This window comes from Etheostoma spectabile, unplaced genomic scaffold (genome assembly GCF_008692095.1).
Source record: "Etheostoma spectabile isolate EspeVRDwgs_2016 unplaced genomic scaffold, UIUC_Espe_1.0 scaffold00018805, whole genome shotgun sequence".
NCBI lineage: Eukaryota > Metazoa > Chordata > Actinopteri > Perciformes > Percidae > Etheostoma > Etheostoma spectabile.
Window position 1 is genome coordinate 1 of NW_022604480.1, and position 21752 is coordinate 21752.

General features: G+C 39.7%; 3 non-coding genes across 3 annotated transcripts; 1 reads left to right on the forward strand and 2 right to left on the reverse strand.

The window, feature by feature from the left end:
- Positions 1-5385: 5385 nt before the first annotated feature.
- On the reverse strand, positions 5386-5457 carry trnae-cuc (transfer RNA glutamic acid (anticodon CUC)). Its single transcript has one exon. It is a non-coding gene; the product is annotated as a tRNA-Glu (tRNA).
- Positions 5458-18079: 12622 nt separating this feature from the next.
- On the reverse strand, positions 18080-18151 carry trnam-cau (transfer RNA methionine (anticodon CAU)). The gene has a single exon. It is a non-coding gene; the product is annotated as a tRNA-Met (tRNA).
- A 502-nt stretch (positions 18152-18653) lies between these two features.
- Positions 18654-18736, forward strand: trnar-acg (transfer RNA arginine (anticodon ACG)). Its single transcript has one exon. It is a non-coding gene; the product is annotated as a tRNA-Arg (tRNA).
- Positions 18737-21752: the final 3016 nt, after the last annotated feature.

The window sequence follows — 21752 nt, forward strand, 5'->3', positions numbered from 1 at the left end:
TGCTTCTGGTAGACCCAAGGAGGGGGGAGACATGCAGAGATAATATTACAGGGTAAGAGAACTAATGGGAGGTGTGAGTGAATTCTAGTGGTTTTACTAGATTAAATAAAAATATTCTGGAAAATGCAAGGGCTGATGAGGGGACCAATCCATAGGACTCCAGAGGTTCAAGTATCTCCTGCATTCAGACTGAAAGAACTACTAAAATGTAAGGCCCAAAAGTTATTAACGGAGCTACAAGCTACATGCACAGTAGCCTGGACCACCACACCTCATTTAGCAAACATCTCCAGATGTTCCTGTGTGAAAATGGAAAGTTCAGAAAGATTTTTGATGGTGCAACAAGGCCGGCCTGGTCGCTTCTTTAAGGAATCACTGTAAAGATTCCCAAAGAATATGTTACGTTAGCCATCTTATATATCTAACTGGATGTTTTGGGATGATTGGAGCAGGATTGCTGAGGACGAAGTAATGTTACGCAGACTGATAAGCCATGGATGCAGCCATTGAAATAGTGTGTGTTGTGTGTGTGTCTGCTCTCTGTCAACATGCCATGTTTTTTTCTTCTATCAGGGTGAACAGTTTCCTTCCTGAGACTATGTAGCAGAGCCAAAGTTTGTTGCATCCAGAGTTTAGCCCCACCCACGACTATTCTGATTGGTTTAAAGAAAACAAACAAGCCAGAGCGTTTCCTCTACAGTAAAGACAAAACAAAAAAAATCCCATTTTAAAGCGTTTTTAACTTTAATAAATGAAAAACATCTTTCTAAGAGACAACAAGGAATCCTGTTAATAATCCTGATTTCAATAGAAACCAAGTAATTGGGATTCATATCTCTTTCCCTAACGTACGACACAGAAAAGCTTCAAATGATCACATTTCAGAAACATAAAAATCAGCAATGTTTGTTTTATTTTAGATATATTTCAGGTACCGCATTAAGCTCGGTCTATTTGCTGGATTGTTCCCAAGGTAAACTGTCGGTAGCTAACGTTAGCAGATAAGCCTGTTGACAGTGTTGAGTTATGAAAAGTTAAAACAATGTATTTATGCTAAAGTATGCTGCGTCGGGTAAGAGATTTGATTTAATTCAGTGGTGAATGCTCCATATCAGCTGTTAATTATCATCTGTTGTCTCAGTGAAGAGTAGATCAGGACGGCCATATTGTCCCCCCCCTCTAAAGAAATGATTAGGTCAAGTCTGGCATCTCACATATAGAAAGAACCCTTTTGCTTCATACCAGGACGTAACCTTCTGCCCCCGCTGTCTTAGACTATAAGACGATACCACTTTGATTAACCTGTATTTTTTTGTGTCTCTTTTATGTTAATGTTTAACTACCATGTTAGTTAGCAGTAATTAGCCTGTGCCTATGTTAATGTTAACTAGCATGTTAATTAGCAGTAATTAGCCTGTGTCTATTTAATTTTAACTAGCATGTTTTATCAGTAATTAGCCGGTGTCTGTTAATTTTAACTAGCATGTAGTTAGCAGTAATTAGCCTGTGCCTTTTTAATGTTAACTAACATGTTAGTTGCAGTAATTAGCCGGTGTCAGTTAATTTTAACTAGCATGTTAGTTAGCAGTAATTAGCCTGTGCCTATGTTAATGTTAACTAGCATGTTAATTAGCCGTAATTAGCCTGTTCTATGTTAATTTTAACTAGCATGTTAGTTAGCAGTAATTAGCCTGTGCCTATTTTAATGTTACTAACATGTTAGTTAGCAGTAATTAGCCTGTGCCTATGTTAATGTTAACTAGCATGTTAGTTAGCAGTAATTAGCCTGTGCCTATGTTAATGTTAACTAGCATGTTAGTTAGCAGTAAATACGTACGTACCGCTACAACCTTTCAGACAGGTTGCTCCGTCACATTTACTCGTCAGAGCTCTTGAGACTGCGCAGTAACGCTCAGCTCACCGGGAAAGAGCTTCTAATAGACTTCACTGGTCTCCGTCCAGAGCAACGGGACCTGTTGGTCCACTTCTTTAACTGTCTATGGTTTCACTCACTCACTTAAAACACTACTACTAACTGGCTCTATTAGCCTACAAGCTAGCTTGTAGGCTAATAGAGCCAGTTAGGTCAGTTGGGTCAGTGTTTTTTTTCTTTCATTCCTATTTCAGGTCTGTCATCACAGTGAACACCGGGGACATTTCCAGGGACAGGTCACCAAAACCGGGGACTGTTCCCGGAAACCGGGGACATCTGGTCACCCTCCACAAGGACTTTAGCTTGCGCTACACTAACTGCTAACGATGCTAACGATGCTAGCGGGCTAACGATGCTAACAGCCGTTGGTATCATAACTTTTACAAACTGTATGGATGTAAAACGATTTTTAACACACACACACACACACACACACAAACACGTATGTATGTTTTCCATATGTTTACATATATGGATGTTTACCTTCTGTCCGGGTTCATCGAGTCAGCGTCTGGTAGAGATAACGATTCTCTTCATCATCAGGATAACGGTCGTTCCTCGTCACCGCCGAAGCCCGCCCCTCTGCCCTCACATCGACAGCTGATTGGACGGGAAGTTAACAACAACCAATAGAATCAAAGTAGGTCAACAGTTTTAAAAAATAAAAACCTGTATTTTACTGTAACACTGAACACATTCAAAATAAATTATTTAACGGTTACAAAAATAATAACGGAAAAACTACAAAATAAAATGTAATATACAGTATACATAATTAAATCAACCTGACATGTGTGTAGTAATAACAATAACCTAATTTTCTTTCTTAAATATTATTTAAATATTTAAAATCCTGAAAATGTAGAAAGTAAGTTGTGTGTGTGTGTTGTGTGTGTGTGTGTGGGTGTGGTGTGTGGTGTGTGTGTGTGGTGTGTTTAATATCGTGAGTACATTTCTTGAGTTATGATTGTATGAAATTATGGTTTAAGTAATGATAAATGTATATATTACCTCAATGTTCACATCACTCCAGTTCGGAGGTCTTTACACTGGTTTTCCAGCCCCTCAAAGATTGTATTTCAAAATGCTACTGCATACACAGAACCACGGGGGATAGAGTCCAGGTTGAAATATACACAATTATCCTTTAAATATCACATATTATTAAAATGAAAAATGGGCGTGTACAGGGAGAGATAAGAGGCTGATTCACATATGCACACTTGTAGGTAATTGTGATTTATGAACAGAATATTACATAGATGAGCATGCACACGGTTTTATAAATCTGATTTATTTTTTCTTCGTGGCTAACTGCTAGCGTTAAGTCTCAGCTCTCTTCTAATTTTGCTGTGTTGTCTATTTGAAGTAATTTTCCGTGGTTTTAGTCATTTGAGAGGAGTTTTATATGCTAGCAGCCTCGGGCAGGAGCTAACAGGCTGATTAGCAGTCCATGGTGCTTGTTTCTTAAAGCATTAATTCTTTTACTGCAAAATTCACTTCACAGTACTTCAATTTTTCATAAAGAAAATCCTGAAATAGTCTAAATTTTACAAGAAACTGGAATAAAGTACAGTAAGAAGTGTTAATATTTCAAGAGAGTGCATATGTGTATATGTGTGAATATGTGTTCATGTTATGTTGTCTTGCCACTAAATTTTTCCTTCGGGATGAATAAAGTATCTATCTATCTATAGTATCTATCTATCGTAACCACTCTATCTATCTATAGTATCTATTTATCTATCTAAAAGTACATTCAACCAATACTACGTTTCCTCCAGTCCATTATGAATGCAGAACTCTGAGTTAGTGCTGCACAATTATGGCCAAAATGATAATCATCACGTACATCACGTACACTTATGAGCACCCTATGTTTGAACATGGTGTTTGTTAAGGACAATCCATGACTAACACAGAAGTCCAACAACAGACAACCACTCTGGTTCAGATCCGGCTGGCCGTTCCTCCCAATCACGCCTCTCCAGGATCTCCACCATTGTCCACGTGTGCGTTGAAGTCCCCCAGCAGAACTATGGAGTTCCCTACTGGAGCCCCATACAGGACTCTATTCAAGGTCTCCAAGAAGGCAGAATATTCCAAATCTTGTTTTGGTGCATATGCACAAAACAACAGTCAGAGTTTTCCAGTCCAATAATGTGGAAAAAATAATGTTTCCTTAATAAAAATTGATGAGTGGTCCCTGTCCCACATACCCCCCGGCCATAGTTACACAAGCACATCCTCTGTTTCCCCCAAGCACTCTTTACCTAATACCCAATAAAACAATACACAATCCATCAAGCTTTATTTTAAAAAGAATGGTATCCGTGAGTGTCACTAGTCTAAAGCCTCCTGTCCACTGTCTTGTCGGGATCATTTGGATGCAGCCTTGGCCCTTCACCTGTTACTGAAGCTTCTAGTAATGAACCCATTTTCAAACCAATTCCTCTAAGTGGTTCAGTGCTTCACCAAAGCTTCATTTGCCCTTCACTATCAACACTTAGTTTCTTGACTTTGTAATGCCTTATGTCTACTGTAATGATGTAAATTGAGTTGAGCCATAATTCATTTTATTCATACCTTTTCTTTTCCCATTGTGACATGTCAAAATGTCAAAAGGTGCATTGTTTGAAAGCCATCTCTGCACATCCATGTTCCACTCCCAAAGGTGGTTTTACACGTGCTAGTTGTCCCTTAAATTCACAGTTTATTTTTGTAATTTATTGGTGTTTTTTCTGTATTTAAAAAAAATAGAAATAATCTGTAAAGTTAACAGGAAAATGTATGTAAAATCACAGTTTTTTTGTAAAGTGTGTCAAGTACTGACTATTGCCTGACCGGGAATTGAACCCGGGCCACGGCGTTGAGAGCGCCGAATCCTAGTCACTAGACCATCAGGGAATCACGTTTATTAAATTTATCTTTGTATATGTGAGTTTCCTTTCTCTTACTGGAATGACTCATATTGTTTTAGGCGAGGAATGGCTCCTGGCTAGAGCTTCAGAAGGCAGGACATGACAGATTACACATCTGTCACATAGTCAGTTTGTAGTCTTAAATACCAAGTCTCTTGCTGTTCCTTGACTTGCACCTTTGCATTGCACTAAAATGTCAAAATTTGGACGTGAATCCAACAATAACATTATTTGACACTCAAGTACATTGTTTTTCAGTTAAAAATGTTGGTTAGGGGTTTAGTTACTGCTTGAAAAAATGAAAATAATTGTCATTGAGATGGAGGCAGATGAAGTGTTTATGACCCATCAATGATGACAAAAGGATACATCTGCTGTCGGGGGTCTGATTTAAAGGAAATGGTACTCTTTAAAAGTGTTGGGGTTAGCTTTAAACTAATGAGGAAGAATTTGACAAATCTAAATCAACCAAAACTAGTCCAGGAACTTTCTCTTTTAAATGTAACACCTGTATCTGTCAAGTCCTGACCATTCCCTGACCGGGAATTGAACCCGGGCCGCGGCGGTGAGAGCGCCAAATCCTAGCCACTAGACCATCAGGGAGTCCGACTGTCAGATTTATTTTTGTAGATGTGATTTTCCTTTGTGTGTAATTTAGCATCTTTCTCATCTTTTCTCTCATTTCCTCTTTTTTCCTCCTTTTTCCTCTTACTTTTCGTCTTTTTCCTTCTTCACTCCCTCTTCCCCTTTTTCCTCTTCTTCCACCCCCCTATGAGACTGTTGATCCCCAGCTTTGGCGCAATGGATAAAGAGTCTGACTTTGGACTCTAGGTTCGACTCCTGGCTAGCTCGTACTGTCTTTAGTGACTAAATCCCTTGTTCGTCATTTCCAACTTTACCCCCCAGTACAAACTCTACAAAGAAAATGTATATCTATAAAGAGCCAAATGATGAGTAATTAAAGTAATCTAAGCCTCTTGGTGTCAGTCAACTACAACAATAATCAAGCTCTTGCTGTTGTTTTTCTGTTTTGGCTTGCTAATCATCTTTCCTTGAAAAAAAAAAAATTTTCCCTGAAGGACAGAATCCGCAGTGCTAGATAAACCATCCATAAAATTTTCATTTATTAGTCAACAATCAGGGAAAACGGGAAAATACCAGTACAGTTGATATTCAGAGTTCCCACTATGCTTTCATAACAACAAGGCCCTACTGGTACCAAGGGGCCGTGATCGTATAGTGGTTAGTACTCTGCGTTGTTGCTGCAGCAACCCCGGTTCCAATCCGGGTCACGGCAGCTTTGTGAAGCTAGTTCTCTGTAACGCCTCCAAATTGTTCCATCCTCTGCTTCTTTCTACATTGATAGAAACTTGAAGGCTCAGGTTAAAGGTCCTGCAGGAGGCCCCACATTTTGGACTACAACAAAGATTTGACTGGCTTTCTGTACACTTGCCAACCAAGATCACCACTGTTTGCATAGAATGGTGTGAGAAGTCAGGTACTCCCAATGCTCTCTGAACGTAGGACTAGTGGGGCAGTGGGTAATGCGTCTGACTACAGATCACAAGATGTTAGGGTTGACTCCTGGATAGTTTGTTCTGTTCTTTAGCTATTACATTACTTGATCCTCACTTCCAAGTTTACTCCTGTGCAACCTGTCTATCACAATAAATTACACATATGAGGAGCCAAATGATGTGTAAATAGCTTTTCAACATGTGCTAAAACAGCTCTAAATCCTTTAATTTAACTGAAGCACAGCTATCATCAAGCTCTCTCTGTTGTTTTTTTAGAATCAGCAGTACTAGATAAACTATCCCTGGAATTGTCAGTTGTTACTCATCATTAGGGGAACCTAGAAAATAGCAGCATAATTGTGGATCCGATTTCCGACTATGCTATCACAACAACGCAGCGATTTTAATACCAAATGGTTGTGATCTATAGTGCTTGGTACTCTGCGTTGCGGTAGCTGCAGCAACCTCGGTAGGAATCTGGGTCACGGCATCTGTGAGAAGCTACTTTTCTGTTGTTTCTTTGAATTACTACATCTTCTGCTTTACTTTACATTGATAGAAACTGCTAATTGCTATGCTTTGTATCAGCAGCAAGTATATTTTCAGTCTGTTGATGTTTAACAAATAATCTGTTGCTGCAAGTGAAATGTCTACAGTCCTCATACCTGCCGTAACACCATAAAACTGGAGCATAATACAATAAATACACTACACTACAGTGCAAGTACATAAATACATTACTGCTTTAACTATTACCGGACAGCAGGGGCACGGAGCAGAGCAGAGCGGCCGTTAGGGAGGAATCCTCCTCCGTGTTCAGCTCCATTTTGAACTGGCTGTAAAAACTTAACGTTGGAACTTTATGATGAATAGAAATGTTGACAGGTTGATTTCTGTTAATAACAAACACAACTAAGGTCAATAGAAAAAGAAAATATATATAAATGAAAAGCCGTCTTTGTTCATCTTTCCACTGTTCCTACAATCTCCACTCTGGTCTGGTTGGAAACTAAAGGATCTAAACTAAAAGGATGTTCCTCTTTAACTAAAAGGTCTATCTCTGCAGGGATCCATCCCATAATGTTGTCACAAACTTAGAATAATAATCTGAGTCTGTCAGCAGCAACAACACAACCTTTAGTGGACGCTGACTTTACCTTTAAATTAGGAGTTTAAACAGAGACACAACAGGAAGAATAAATCCATCAAATCAAGTCCCCAGTAATCAGCATGTGGCCTTGTTTTATTTCAGGTAGTCAGCATGGAGCGTTCCACATTCCCAGACATTTAAAACAAGTCAATCATTGGCGTTATTCTATGAGTCAGATGAATAAATCAGCTGTTTGCTATTTGAGCTGCTCTGTTTCCTGCTGCTCCGTCATTCTTTAGTGTCCTCTGGAAACAGGTTGCTGTCCTTTATGTGTCTTTAGGATGACATCATCAGTGTCTTTGCTTTAGTCTGAAGAAACTCCAACAGATTTAAAACCACATGCAGTCACAGAAAATACAAACAGGGAATAGAAAATATCAGACAAAGAATATCAAATGAAAAGTCCCCAAAGTAGGAAAATATAATGTTAATCTACTAAACAACAATAACTGGAGAGCATCCAATTAAACATGGCCGACTTCCAGTATGTTGGTAATGAAGAGAGGAATGTTTGGACAGATTACAGATTCATTTTATTTTTATTTAACCTTTATTTAACCAGGAACAATCCCATTGAGCTACAGTAACTCTTCTTCCAGGGAGTCCTGCCAAGACAGGCGGCAATAAGTTTCATAATACATAAAAGACAGGACAATGGTTCCATACTACACCACAAATCTCTATAGATACTACAACACAAACAAGACATTACACTTAACTTAAGCTAATGCAGACATACAACTTAAAGGGCACCTTGTTAAAAGAAATTACACTGTTCAGGCAGAGTTAACTTTAAAAGGTTTTAAACTGAATTTGACCCAAAGTCCAAATTCAGGCCTTCAGCACATTGGTTTTTAAACATTAGTTTTTTTGCTGTGTAGTCTCGAGATGCTACTGATGGAAAGTTTGGAGATTTAAAGGGTTCAAAAGTGTGTTCAAAGGTTAAAACTAATAGCCCTAGAGCAGCCATGCCTCGTCAAGGCCCAAATGAGAAAGCAGCCTGGAGAAGTACTATACTGAACATTGCTGTTTCTGTTCATCCTAAAGTCCTTAAACATGTATTTTCTAAATTATAGAAAAGATCACGTGACCGGTGTTTGCAAGGGTTGCTCAGAACTGAGGCCCTGCATCCTCCTCTGCATTTTACAATAAAAACCAGGTCATTCTTTCTCATTCGACGTCAGTCATTTTATTTGTTACCACTGTGACTTAGTGGAATGTCTGCAGGCACAAAAAGGTCCTGGAAAAAGCAAAAATGTGCTTCAATAAGCGGTTAACAACGCAGTGAAGTAAGCATTGCTGCAACACATCAGGACAGAGCTTGAGAGGCAGGAAGCTACGGTACGGGACCTGGTTTAACGGCCAGACCCTGTGCAGGGAGACAACAGGCAGATAAGAAACTTGCATTGATGACGAGAAGAAATTTGAGTTTAAGCTAGCCAAAATGGAGGACAGATTGAGATAAAACAATGTGCACATTATTGGACTGAAAAGACGACTCAATGGGATTCCTGCAGAAACAGCTACTGGTTTGGATTCCCTCCTTACAGAACAGGGCCACCATCAACATGGACAGAGCATACAGAATCAATGGCAGGGGTACAATGACACATATACTGATTTGAAGGTGTCTGAGAGACCAGGACTGCCAAGCAGTCCTTCAGGGGTCATCAGGAAAGCCCGATCAGGACTCCAACGCAACGCTGCATTTTAAGCCTGGCTACAGTGCTTTCACCGTCCAGCAGCACCAGGAATGTATAGGAGTACAGCATAAATGACATGCTAAAGACGTCTACAACTTTCTTATTTATCCAGCCACCCTGAAAGAGACCTGTGGAGGGAGAATGCTCACATTCACTACAGCCCATAATGTGGACATTTTCTGTCGGGAGCTGGATAAAGATGATGAAGGGACATCCATGCGAGGCGCTTCAGCAGCTGTGGATTAGTGGAGTCTGGAACACTGCAAGGTTGACTTGAGGGTACTGTATGTAAGTTTGGGATCCAAGCTTTAAATGAACATTTAATTAGGCTGACTGTTCAATTTATAATCTATATTTATTACTCTCACTAAGATGGTGTGCTTTTTCAGCTGTGGCCTTTGTGGTAAAAAACTATTAATTTATTAGAATGTCGGTAACATACAGTAGAGGGCAGCAATACCCTATTGCAGCAACTAGTCTGCCTAATTCAAAGCAGAAGAATGTGTTTCCTTTGGTAGTGTTTTAATGCAACACATTATATTTCCTAATCTTAAATGGTCGTTACTGCTGGTCAGCCTTCAACGTGGAGAGAAGATCAGAATATAAGAACACAGCTATCAGGGCATGAGGAGGAGGAAACAGCTTGGCTCTGAAAGCATCTTCACAATGAGGAAGAGTGAATGAGCTGGTGATTTTTAAGGCCAATACTGTGAGAAAACCTTTTCCCACATTGATCACACCAGTAAGGCTTTTCTTCAGTGTGAACACGCCGTGGCTTTCAAGGTTACCCCTCAGAGAAAACCTTTTCTCACATTGATCACAGCTGTACGGCTTTTCTCCAGTGTGAATGCGTTGATGTTTTTTTAAGGTACTCTGTTGTGTGAAAGCTGCCCCACATTGATCACAGCTGTGCAGCTTCTCTCCAGTGTGAATGCGTTGATGTGTTTTCAGGTTTCCCTGCTGTGTGAAAGCTGCACCACATTGATCACAGCTGTACGGCTTCTTTCCAGTGTGAATGCGTTGATGTATTTTTAAGGTATTCTGCTGTGTGAAAGCTGCACCACATTGATCACAGCTGTGTAGATTCTCTCCAGTGTGAACTCTCAGATGAACCTTTAAATATCCAGATGTTGTGAAGGACTTCTCACAGTGCTGACAGTGGTGACGTTTGCGTTCCTTGCCTCTCCGTTTCTATAGCAACAGACAAACAGAGAGAGTTAGTGAACAACCTTCTTTAAACCCTGGATTTTCTCATACTCACAATTTTAACTCCTCATTCAATACTTTATGACAAAATTAAGGAAAATATTGCTGACATGTTTTAATGAAAGCAAATGCACTCTTCATGTTCTGAAATATTCTAAATCTTTCAGGCAAACTTTAATGAAACAACTGCAACGCTGTAATGAAACAAGAAAGTGTGGCAGATGATGGTGGACCACCTGAATGCGTAAGCAGTCTACAAATATTATACGAACACTTTAAAAGTCGGCAGAAGATACTGTTACTCAGGAACTTACCATTAAGATAAATTAAAACACGTATCTACAATGCTAGAATATGATGCATAGCCTACATACCTCCCTCTAACTCTGTCTCTCTCTTGGACTCTGAAATCTAGAAACTATACAAATAATGAAATTAATCAACTAAATGTCCACTGTATACATGACTGTAATAGTGTATTCATCAGTTTAAAACTGATGTAATAATATATATAAAAACCATTGAAGTGTCCTCTCCCCTCACCCAGGATGGCAGAAGTTCATTCTGTGAATGGGGGGTGACAAGAACCCCTCCCTCCTCGTCGTGACCATTTTGACCGAGCACCTAAACACGCATCCCTACTGGACTATTTCCTGCCATTAAACCTCTCACACATTGCCACACAATCATTGTAGTACACTTTAACTTTAACATTCTGTATGGCACCACGCCCTCTTCTCTCACTCAAACCTTTACCATAACCTCACAAGCGGGGGGGTGACTTCTTGCAAGCATAACCTATGCATTAGTGGCCTCCCATTAAACCACTTCCTCAATTGACTGCACACAGCTCTTTTTTAACGTGGCCAACTTTAATTGATGATATTCTATAATCATGTCTACTACAAAAGAAATATCTCAACACAATATGCATTTATGATCATTAAATGAAGAAATCAGAGCCTGTGTCGCCTAGTCAAAGTGTAGGACTAACTACCTGTTTTAAAACTGCATCAACAGCTCACAATGTCTCGTTTTTACTTTATTGGCCTACATGAAATAACAAATATGAGTTGATATGTGTGAAACATTACAATTTACCAACACATGAATTGATCATTGTGAATGATGTGGGACTTCCAGCTGGTCACCGTACAATGCACCAGAATGCGGGAAATCACAAGAATATTTTTCACCAGCCGCCACTGTGATATATTAATACAAACAAAAACCCTTGAGGTGTCCTCGTCCTGTTGCACATGAGTGTACAGTAGTCTCCGCCATATAGTTACTGGTCCAGTGAACTAAGACTATAAATAAGGAGGATTGGACATTAAAGAATTGTAGAATCATCCCAAATTATAGTCCTGGTTTATTGGAAAGAAAACACACTGTGTGCTAAGAATGGCAAATACAATGCACATGGAAAAGGGATATACTGTTATTCTCATGAATACAAAAAGAAATAAATGATGTAAAGAGATGTGCTGGTCTCTGGCCAGTCTGCTGCTGTTAGAACCGTTATAGAAACACGTGTGAAGGACATTATATATTATCCTTCATCACTGACTCATTAAGAACTGTATCAGCCTTTGCTAATGATCTCAACAACTGTCATACTATATTCACCAGACTTCTACCAACAGTATGACCGGCAGTTTATTAGTCTTCATAGAGGCAACGTCACAGCACCGATGACTCATATGGATATTTATTTAAATAATGCTCACAATGTTAAAATAATATCAGGACTTAACTGAACAGCAGAATGCTACAGTTGTATATGATATATTGCTAATAATAATAATAACAATAAGAAGGTAAAAGCACTGCTGAGTGAACAAAGGCTGTTAGCCCGGTCAGGAGCAGGCTAGTTGTTAGCTTTGTTTATACATCCAGAAACCCTGGAAAACCCCGGCCTAATCCACTATCTAGGTCTTGTGAACAGGCCTCTTAGTTTAGACTGGTTGTTGTGTCCTGAACACTGACCTGAACATGGCTGGTACCAGAAGCCGGGCCTGCTGCTGGTCCTCTGGGGACCTGGTTGGGCCACTGCTCCGGGTCCTGGTCCTCCTCCATTCCTCTATTGTACTGGATTCCAGCAGATCTTCACTGTGGCAGCTGGACTAACTCTGGATTCTGTTGAGTACAAATCAAAGCAGGCAGAGATATTCAGATGCTTTCCACACGCTTTCTACATCCACAGGGTCTGATACTGGGCTTGGTGTTGGTGTCCACCTAGTCCTGGTCGTCCTGGAGGGGGGTGGGGGGGGGGGGCAAACCAACTCAACCAGTTCTACAATAGCTTTGATTGCCCTGCTTCTGCTGCAATGGCCTGCCCAACCCCCATCACCCCCAAACACACACATACTTCAATCTGTTCAAGGTAGTGAGTTTATCAACAGACATAACTTAAGACATATGCAGAGACAGGCTATTTCCCAATTCTTCCCACCACTAGTAAAATGCATTCATCTGGCAACAGAACTACCCAAACACAAGCACTGACTTGAGTTATGTATGCAGTAAGTACTACTTGTTGGGGTAGTTTTGCTGACCTCTGAAGTCCAGGATTTACTCCATGAAGAAATGTTTAAAGAGGATATTCTCCATTACTGGTTGAACAATGCTGAAATGTTTTCTAAGTCATTCTCATAACCCTAACTTTAGCATTGACTTGACTGTTGAATTCAGTAAGTGCTCCTTGTTGGGGCAGTTGAACATGACAATGCTACAGACTGTAAATGAAGATGGATGTCATTGTAATCACATTCAGATCATCTCAAATGGAGACACTGATGATTATTGTGTTCATAAGTGCTTCTCTTTGGGGTTGTCTTGGTTGTGAGTTCATCATCAGACACTAACACATGCAGAGGCAGTACATTTCAGCAGTTGTCCACTGCTGGCTAAATAAATAAAAGAATGGGGGTTTTGGAATAGATATGCAGCACTAACTGGTACTTTCTATTGCTGAATGAGCTCTATCTGGAGGAAAAAGGAGTTGCCCCAAAGAAAGTTATTGGACTCTAATTGACCACTCATAGACTGTTAATGGCATACATTGGATGATGGTTGTCTGTTCATGAAGCCATTCATTACTTACAATAGTCAAGACCACTGAAACTTGATCAAAAGAAGGTGGAGTTGAGTGGAAATGGCTGCATTCAGTATTTAAGATGGTAAATCTGTGTAAGGAACCACTTCCACTGCTTCTACATCACAACAAAGAAGATGCCAGAAGAAACATCGGGACTATGGAGAAGATCATGAGCAAAGAAGGTTGCTTACTGTAAGACTTTGACGTTGGTCTAACTCAAGCATTGGATTGATTTTAGTTAGTGTTAATCTATGGGTGGTTTTTCTGACAACTGAATCTCAGTATTTTTTCTAAAAACAAAGTAACAGCTATTCTAAGTTGTGACACTAGTTGGAGCCCCACTAACACAGAACATCCAGGGAACGTTCAGGGAACGATAGGGAATGTTAGTTTTTGGTTCTCTAAAGGATAGTTCAAACCAAACCAAAAACTAACGTTTAACCAATGCAATTTTACACTCAGTCATTTTCATGTAGCTTCTGTCTGGGCATTAAAATTCCAAATAGTGATACGTTTGACTCAATGGGTATTCATCTCTATTCAGAATTGTAATGTGTGGACATTCCAATGCTAAGAATGAGCATTGTGTGACTGATTGCGCCTCTATAAAGTTTTACGTTTGACTCAATGGGTATTCATATCTATTCAAAATAGTAATGTGGAGACATTCCAATGCCGTGTACAAGCATTGTGTGACTTTGATTGCGCCTCTATAAAGTGATACGTTTGACAATGGTTATTCATACCTATTCAGTTCAGACAATGCCGGGAACACACTGCATTGTGTGATACGTATGTGCCGGAGAGAGCAACACTCCATTCATGAGTTTTTCAGTTTGAAATTACATTCTAAAAGGCTGATTGGCCAGGTTTCCTGACGTCAAGATGTGTGAAGTAACATGGACGTTCCTGATTGGCTGGAAGAAAGGGATAAATGCAGAAGAGCCTAGTACAGCATTTACTGTCTTGGAAAAACAACGGCAACACCAACTACCAACGACCAACAAACAACAACACTTCTCACAAGAAAGTAAGTGATATTGTTACATGATGTGGTGGTTGTAACACTTTGTTATAGTCTGGCAACAGAGAAGCTCTGTTCACGAAACTGCAGGCTAACCTACTAGCTTTGTGCTACTAGGTTAGCCTACTAACTAGCTAGTAGCACGACCAAAGTTTCTTGCTGTATTGAGCATTGTGTCTTTAAAAATAGCGAGTTTGACACAATTATTGTAACGCTATGATAACTTTAGTTACTGTCACAGCCGAAAATATTGATTGAGAATAAATGGTCAACCTGAACCTACGTCCAGCTAATCACCACAACCAGTGATACATGCTTTGCCTGCATTATGTGTTTTGTGTCATGTCAACCTGCTTAAGGTTTTTCTTTTTTTACAAATAGGCTAAGACCTGTTACTAAATTTAGTTTATTTTGCTGTGTCCCATTTAAAAACTACAATTAGAAATCCTGTCACATGCGTTGTTAACACTGCACATTATTTGATTTCAGCAGGAACACATTTGTTGCAGTTCAATTGTACACGATGAAAAGGAAAGATAGGCAGGATTACACAAAGCGCTGGAAGAGGGCACAACGAGAGATGCTACTACTGGACCGGGCTCTTCTTCAACAACAACAACAACAACATCAACAACAACAACAACAACAACAACAACCACCACCTCATCAACACCCACTGCAGCAAATGCCTGAGGAATGTGAAGAAAAGCCAGAACTTGCTTTAAATAATGCCAGCAGCTCTAAGGGAGACAGCAGCAGCGTTGCTTCTGCAACTTGTCAGGAAATGTGGGAGACGCCCATGGACAAACTTATGAATGAGACCAGTGACTCCTGCAGCGAGGAACGCAAGTCACAAAGTTCCCTCAGAAACGTCTTACAACACTGGGCCTTAAAACACCAGATTCAGCACTCTGCTCTTGATGATCTTCTTGTGGGACTGAAAGCCAATGGGCATCCAGAGTTACCTTCAACAGGTACAGTTGCTTAGAATTTTGCATTTGCAATGATGTACAATTTAATGATAAGGAGCACTAGAGTAACATAACGTTTTTGTTGTTGTAAACAGAAGAACTCACACAGAGGGAGGTGAGTCATCCCACAGAGGGAGGTGGCTCAGACATGAAGAGGGAAATGAGAGGTAAGAAAACTCAAGTCGTTCACGTGCATGTGTGTGTGTGCGTGTGATAACTGAGTACTAAACAAACACTTTTTTTTTCTTAGGCATGAGGGCATCCATGCACCTCATGGAACAGGTCATCCATGATCTGAAGGATCAGACAGATGAGCTCTTAAAGCGCTCCCTGTCACCTCCTGCTCCTCCTGTTGAAGACTTCCTGCTGTCTCCCTGCTCGACTGTCACCGAGCTGCAGGAGTTTGACAGGACTCTTTTTCAACCGGAGAGGAGGAACAAGATGGTAATTATGTGGCCATAGTCCTGCCCTAAGACGAACACTATATAATTGCATAAAATCCAATATCTTAACTGAACTGACTTTTCTTAAAAAATGAGATTGTACAAGCTCTACACTATATGTATAATTTGTTACTATATGTTTTACAGCAACTTTTCCTGTCAACCCTCGGTGGTTGTACTGGAGGTGATGCCATCCGCCGCATGCTGCGGCAAGTTGCAACAAACGAGGTGCTAAGACAGTACAGCTTGCGGGGAAGAAAAACCAAGAGGGCCTTCCAGGACCTGGCTGTATGCAGGGTTATAACAGGCAGGTGTTATTTTATTGTTCACATTAGTGTTGTGCTTAGCTTGGCTGACGAGAGGTTTTAATTTGACTTACAACTCTGCTTCATTTTGACTTCTACTTTAGCGGCCTGCCAGAAAAACTTCCCTGCTCTGACTGCTGCAGAAGCGGAGGTTTTGATTGGGCAAGTTCTGAAGTTTGCCCCACACAGACGGTAAATTAAAGTTCTTTGGCGTGATGTTACTAAAAAATAGCTTTTGTCAATGTGTTCATTCTTAGTATTACATGTCTAACTTTTGTTTATTTCTTTATAGGCCAGCTGAGAAGGACTGACCGTGGAACCATAGAGCCCCTCTTTTAAAATATATTTTATATATATATATACTACAAAAAACAGTGACTTATTTTGCACATACTTTACAAACACATCTTTATACATCTTGCACTACATTTGCATTACACCATTATCTTTTTTTGTATTTATTTTGTTTGAATATTAAAGTTTTGAAATGCCATCAAGTTTGCCTGTACATTCATTCCTACTAATGCTAGTGCTAATCTATGGGGTTGTTTTTCTGACAACTGAATACCAGGATTTTAACTAAAGTCTTAACAGTAACAGCTATTTTACGTTGTGTTATTAGTTGGAGAAAGCTAAAATGTTTTATAGTTCATTCTAGTTTGTGTTTCTGGGTAAATGATTGTTTTGGTAAGTCATTCCTATTACTCTAACTTTAGCATTGACTTGACTGTTGAATTCAGTAAGTGCTACTTGTTGGGGCAGTTGAACATGACAATGCTACAGACTGTAAATGAAGATGGATGTCATTGTAATCACATTCAGATCCTCTCAAATGGAGACACTGATGATTATTGGGTTCATAAGTGCTTCTCTTTGGGGTTGTCTTGGTAGTGAGTTCATCATCAGACATATCTCTGAGTAAATGCAGAGACAGTCTATTTCACAAATCTTCCCAACACTAGTAAAGCACCAGAACTACCCAAACACAAGCACTGACTGGAGTTATGTATGCAGTAACTGCTACTTTTTGGGGTAGTTTTGCTGACCTGGAGGATGGCCTCCATAAACACATGTTTAAAATGGATTTTCTCCATTACTGGTTGAACAATGCTGAAATGTTTTCTAAGTTACTGCAAACAGGTTATGAACATTCGTGCAAACAGGTACAGCACCACTTTTTGGGTTATCGTGGTCGAGTGTTTAAGGCGATGGACTAGAAATCCTTTGGGTTGATGATGTTGGAACCTTGGTTGCCAGAGGTTCCCAAACCTTCTCTCAATATGTGAATCACAGATTTTCCAATCCGACTAACAGAGCAGAGTGGCACAGCGGAAACGTGCTGCGCCCATGACCCAGAGGTCGATGGATTGAAACCATCCTCTGCTAATTCATATGCTTTTTTTCAGCTATAAGTCTGTTTCCTGTTTGTTGATGTTTAACGATGCATCTCTTGCTGCAAGTGTCTGAAGTGAAATGTCTACAGTGCTCATATCTGCCGTAACACCCATAAAAACTGGACCGTACATAAATACTGTAAAATAGAAACTGCAAAACATGTACTGTTAAAGTGCTTGTGGTCCTGTCTGATAGTCTGAGGTATAAAAGAGAGAGCATACCGCTTAGTTTGTGTCACAGGAGGTCTTAGTCTACCACTATGTTCTATAACCCTACCAGTCAGATTACCACAGGAGGTAATATCTTTTAGCTCTTTTAAAGACTCTACCATAATACCTGCTGGTTTCACTTCAGACACTTGCAGCACCTGATGCTTTCAACAGACTTGACATTGAAACAAAGCATAGGGAATAGCAGAGGATGGTTTCGATCCATCGACCTCTGGGTTATGGGCCCAGCACGCTTCCGCTGCGCCACTCTGCTCTGTTATTTGTGGCAAGGGGCTGGAAAATCTGTTATTCACATTTTGACGGAATGTGGCAACCAAGGTTCCACCATCTCACTAAAAAAATTATCTTTTGGAAATTGATTTTAATGCCTTAATTAATTAAAAAGGAAAAATCCAACCTGTAAGGACACAAGCAGCTTTGCCCAGCGATGGTGGTATTATGGTGAGCATAGCTTCCTTCCTAGCAGACATGGGTTTGATTCTCAGCCATTGCAGTAGCTTTCTTTGTGTGGTTACTTGCTTTATTTGTCAAGAAGTAACCAGAAAGGGTAATTGCCTAACCCGATTTGATAAAATATTAGATCTCTTTTATGCTACAAATAAGAAAGCATATAAATCAATCAAGCTGCCTCCACGAGGATCCACAGACACAGGCAGTGCACTACGATTTGCACATTGCCCGTGTCGGGTGACTACTACAAACCAGTTGAAAAGTTCATGAACATTTGTGCAAATAGGTCTAGAACTGATGTTCAGGTTGTTGTGGCCGAGTGGTTAAGGCGATGGACTACGAATTCATTGGGATTTTACTTGTGCAGGTTCAAATTCTGCCAACAATGAAAAGCATTCTTCAAGAGTGGTAGCAAACCAATGACACATCACAGTATACCAAATCGCAGATGTGCCTTCATGAACAATGTTGTGTTATCTCATTGGTACTGGAAGCAAGCCGTGTTGTGCAATGCATCTCTTAGCATTTATTTTCAGTCTGATTTACAAGATTTGCAGTGAACGTTGTATTGTCCAGCAGAAAGGCAACAGGTGTGTTACTTTTTGACTATGATTTGTACCATAGCAGTGCACGCAATTTGCCCATGTTGGATTTCCAGCCACAACAGTTGCATGTACAGGTTTTGAAGCCATATACAACATTAACATTACATGTTTTACCCAGGTTTCTTCTTTTATTCAGTAATATTTCAATTTCCTTGCGGGAGTTTTCCCAAAAGGATTAATAAAGATAAATCTAAGTCAATCTCAGAAAAAAGAAAAAAAGAATCTGAAAATCTTCAGGGGATGTAGCTATTGGCTTTTTCCTACAGCGCCTGATGAGTCAGAAAATCCCTCCAGGGGGGGTCCTGTGTTATTACATCAACAACAATGGGAAGTGTGTTCATATACTGCGTCGCCCTTCGATAGCTCAGTTGGTAGAGTGGAGGACTGTAGACTGTAGCATGAATCTGAAATCCTTAGGTCGCTGGTTCTAATCCGGCTCAAAGGAGCAGTCTTTTCAAGAGTTTCCCTTCACAGATCAATAAAGTCTTTCTGATTCTGATGTAGAGATGGACAGACAACCCAAAAGCATAATACTTCTTGTCAAGACAGAACAAGAAAAAAAATAGAAGAGGTCGGGGAGATAGAGTTAAGCCCTGACAGAATAGAGCACTTCAGACAAAAGATGTGAAATAGTGCCAAGGTTGACCAGAAGAATTGGAAAAAAAACTAGCTTCTCTTTTTCCTGTTTTGTACACAAGCCAAAGTTTTACAAAACAAAAGATAACTTTCACCAAATCCCTCAGTTGAATCACAGTCAATATTTGTCTCACAAACCATCTCAATGTCCAATTTAAATAATTTATCCAACAGAATTGAAACTTTAACTTACCCCCGCTGTTTGAAATTGCTTCCTCGTCGTTTTGATTTCCCGAGTGGAATCAGCGAGCCCTCCTTGGTGGGAAAATGCAAAGACATAACAAATTCAGTTGTCTCCTACAAGGAGATCACACTGAGGAAAGATACAAAAGTCATATACTCTGAGAGGCATTGGAGATCTTATCATGAATAATTAATATTAAAATCAGTGGTTAAATGTAATTTTTTATTACAAGTTACTGTTTGAAAAACTGAAAAGAATTGTTATTGAGATAGAGGCAGATGAAGTGTTTATGACCCATCAATGATGACAAAAGGATACATCCGCTGTCGGGGGTCTGATTTAAAGGAAATGGTACTGTTTTAAAAGTGTTGGGTTCTAGTGTTATACTAATGAGGAAGAATTTGACAAATCTAAATCAATCTAAATCAAGTCCAGGAACTTACTCGTTCAAATTTATCTGTCAAGTCCTGACCTTTCCCTAACTGGGAATTGAACCCGTTGATTTGCACAACAGTCCCACATATTTCTGCCTTGAATGGACTGTATACATTGCATAGATTGTATAGCTACATATATATTAATATATAATTAATAACGGTCTACGATACATCGCTACGTGCTTTACATATACCGCCCTGTATCACACAGGAGGACACAGGAGGACACAAGAGGAGACAGCAGCTGATCCACTTTGGGGCTGAAAACGCAGACGTTTCCTAAAAACGTTTTCCATGTGTTCATGTTGTAGCTACCCATTCATTATTGCATTGGTACTGTATTATTGTAATCATTTGTAATTAATTCCTGTTCATTGTTCATGCACTTGTATATTGTTGTTGGTTTTGATATGGGACACTGATGATATGTGAGGGGGGGGGGGTTACTGGCCAACAGGCTTCAGACTGGTCTGGAATATCAGAACAGCTGTAGTTAATTTGTTTGTTTGTGGTGTTGTGTGTATTTTTTGTTTGTTTTACACACATGAGTGCCTTTTTATGTGTGTGACATGTTAGTTATGGTTCTAATAGTAGATACTGGTTCTGTAACATAATTTTATGTAATGTTTTTGCCTGTTATGTTCAATTTATCAGCAATAAAGACAGATTTTTGTTAACAAAATGTTTTTGTGAACATCAATGACATTCAAAACGGTGATAACTGAAACAGATATACAACACACCATGTAGACAGGGTGGATATGTATGTATACATGATACATGTGTATACAGATTGCAAACAGACCTAAGTACTACACAGATAAGAACATCTGCCTCTGCACCACCAAAGTGAACCTAAAATAACTATAAAATATATAAATATATAAATGCATATGCCACTGTTGTCAAAACCCACACAATCAACAGACAGAGACGGCATCTTGGAAGTTTGTGATTAATACTGAATGGTGATTTAACCAAGTGGTGTCCCATTTCAAAGGAGTATGTTTTCACCCCTACCCCTTACCCCTTGGTTTCAAGGGCCAAGGGGTAAGGGTAAGACAAAGAAATGGGATTCAGCCTAAATCCTGTCCACTTCCGGGTTTGGCCCCGCCAGATACAGATACAGATAATTCATATGGTTAACAGATACAGATACAGCTGTACTTGCTCATCTTTATTAAACACTTGTTGAGTTAATCTTCCACTTTTTTGCCTTTTTACGTACGTAACTACAGCTCTGATTTAATACAGGACCAATGTCAGAGATCGTACAGATCTTTCTGCAGACTTTCACCAGCTAAATACCAATTCCCATACCGAGAGTTGAACCAGGGCCACCTGGGTGAAAACCAGGGTTTTCCTTACTATTAGAAGTCTTTAAGAGCAGAAACCAAGACCTTTTGGACACCACTTAGGCCAAATGAATGTAAAATCAAACTAACTGAAAGCTTTCTCAGATCTACTGATTGTAGTTTACAGAGGACTCCTTAAGAATGTGTTTAAAGGTTATTTAGGCAGAATCCAGACTGCTAGACCATA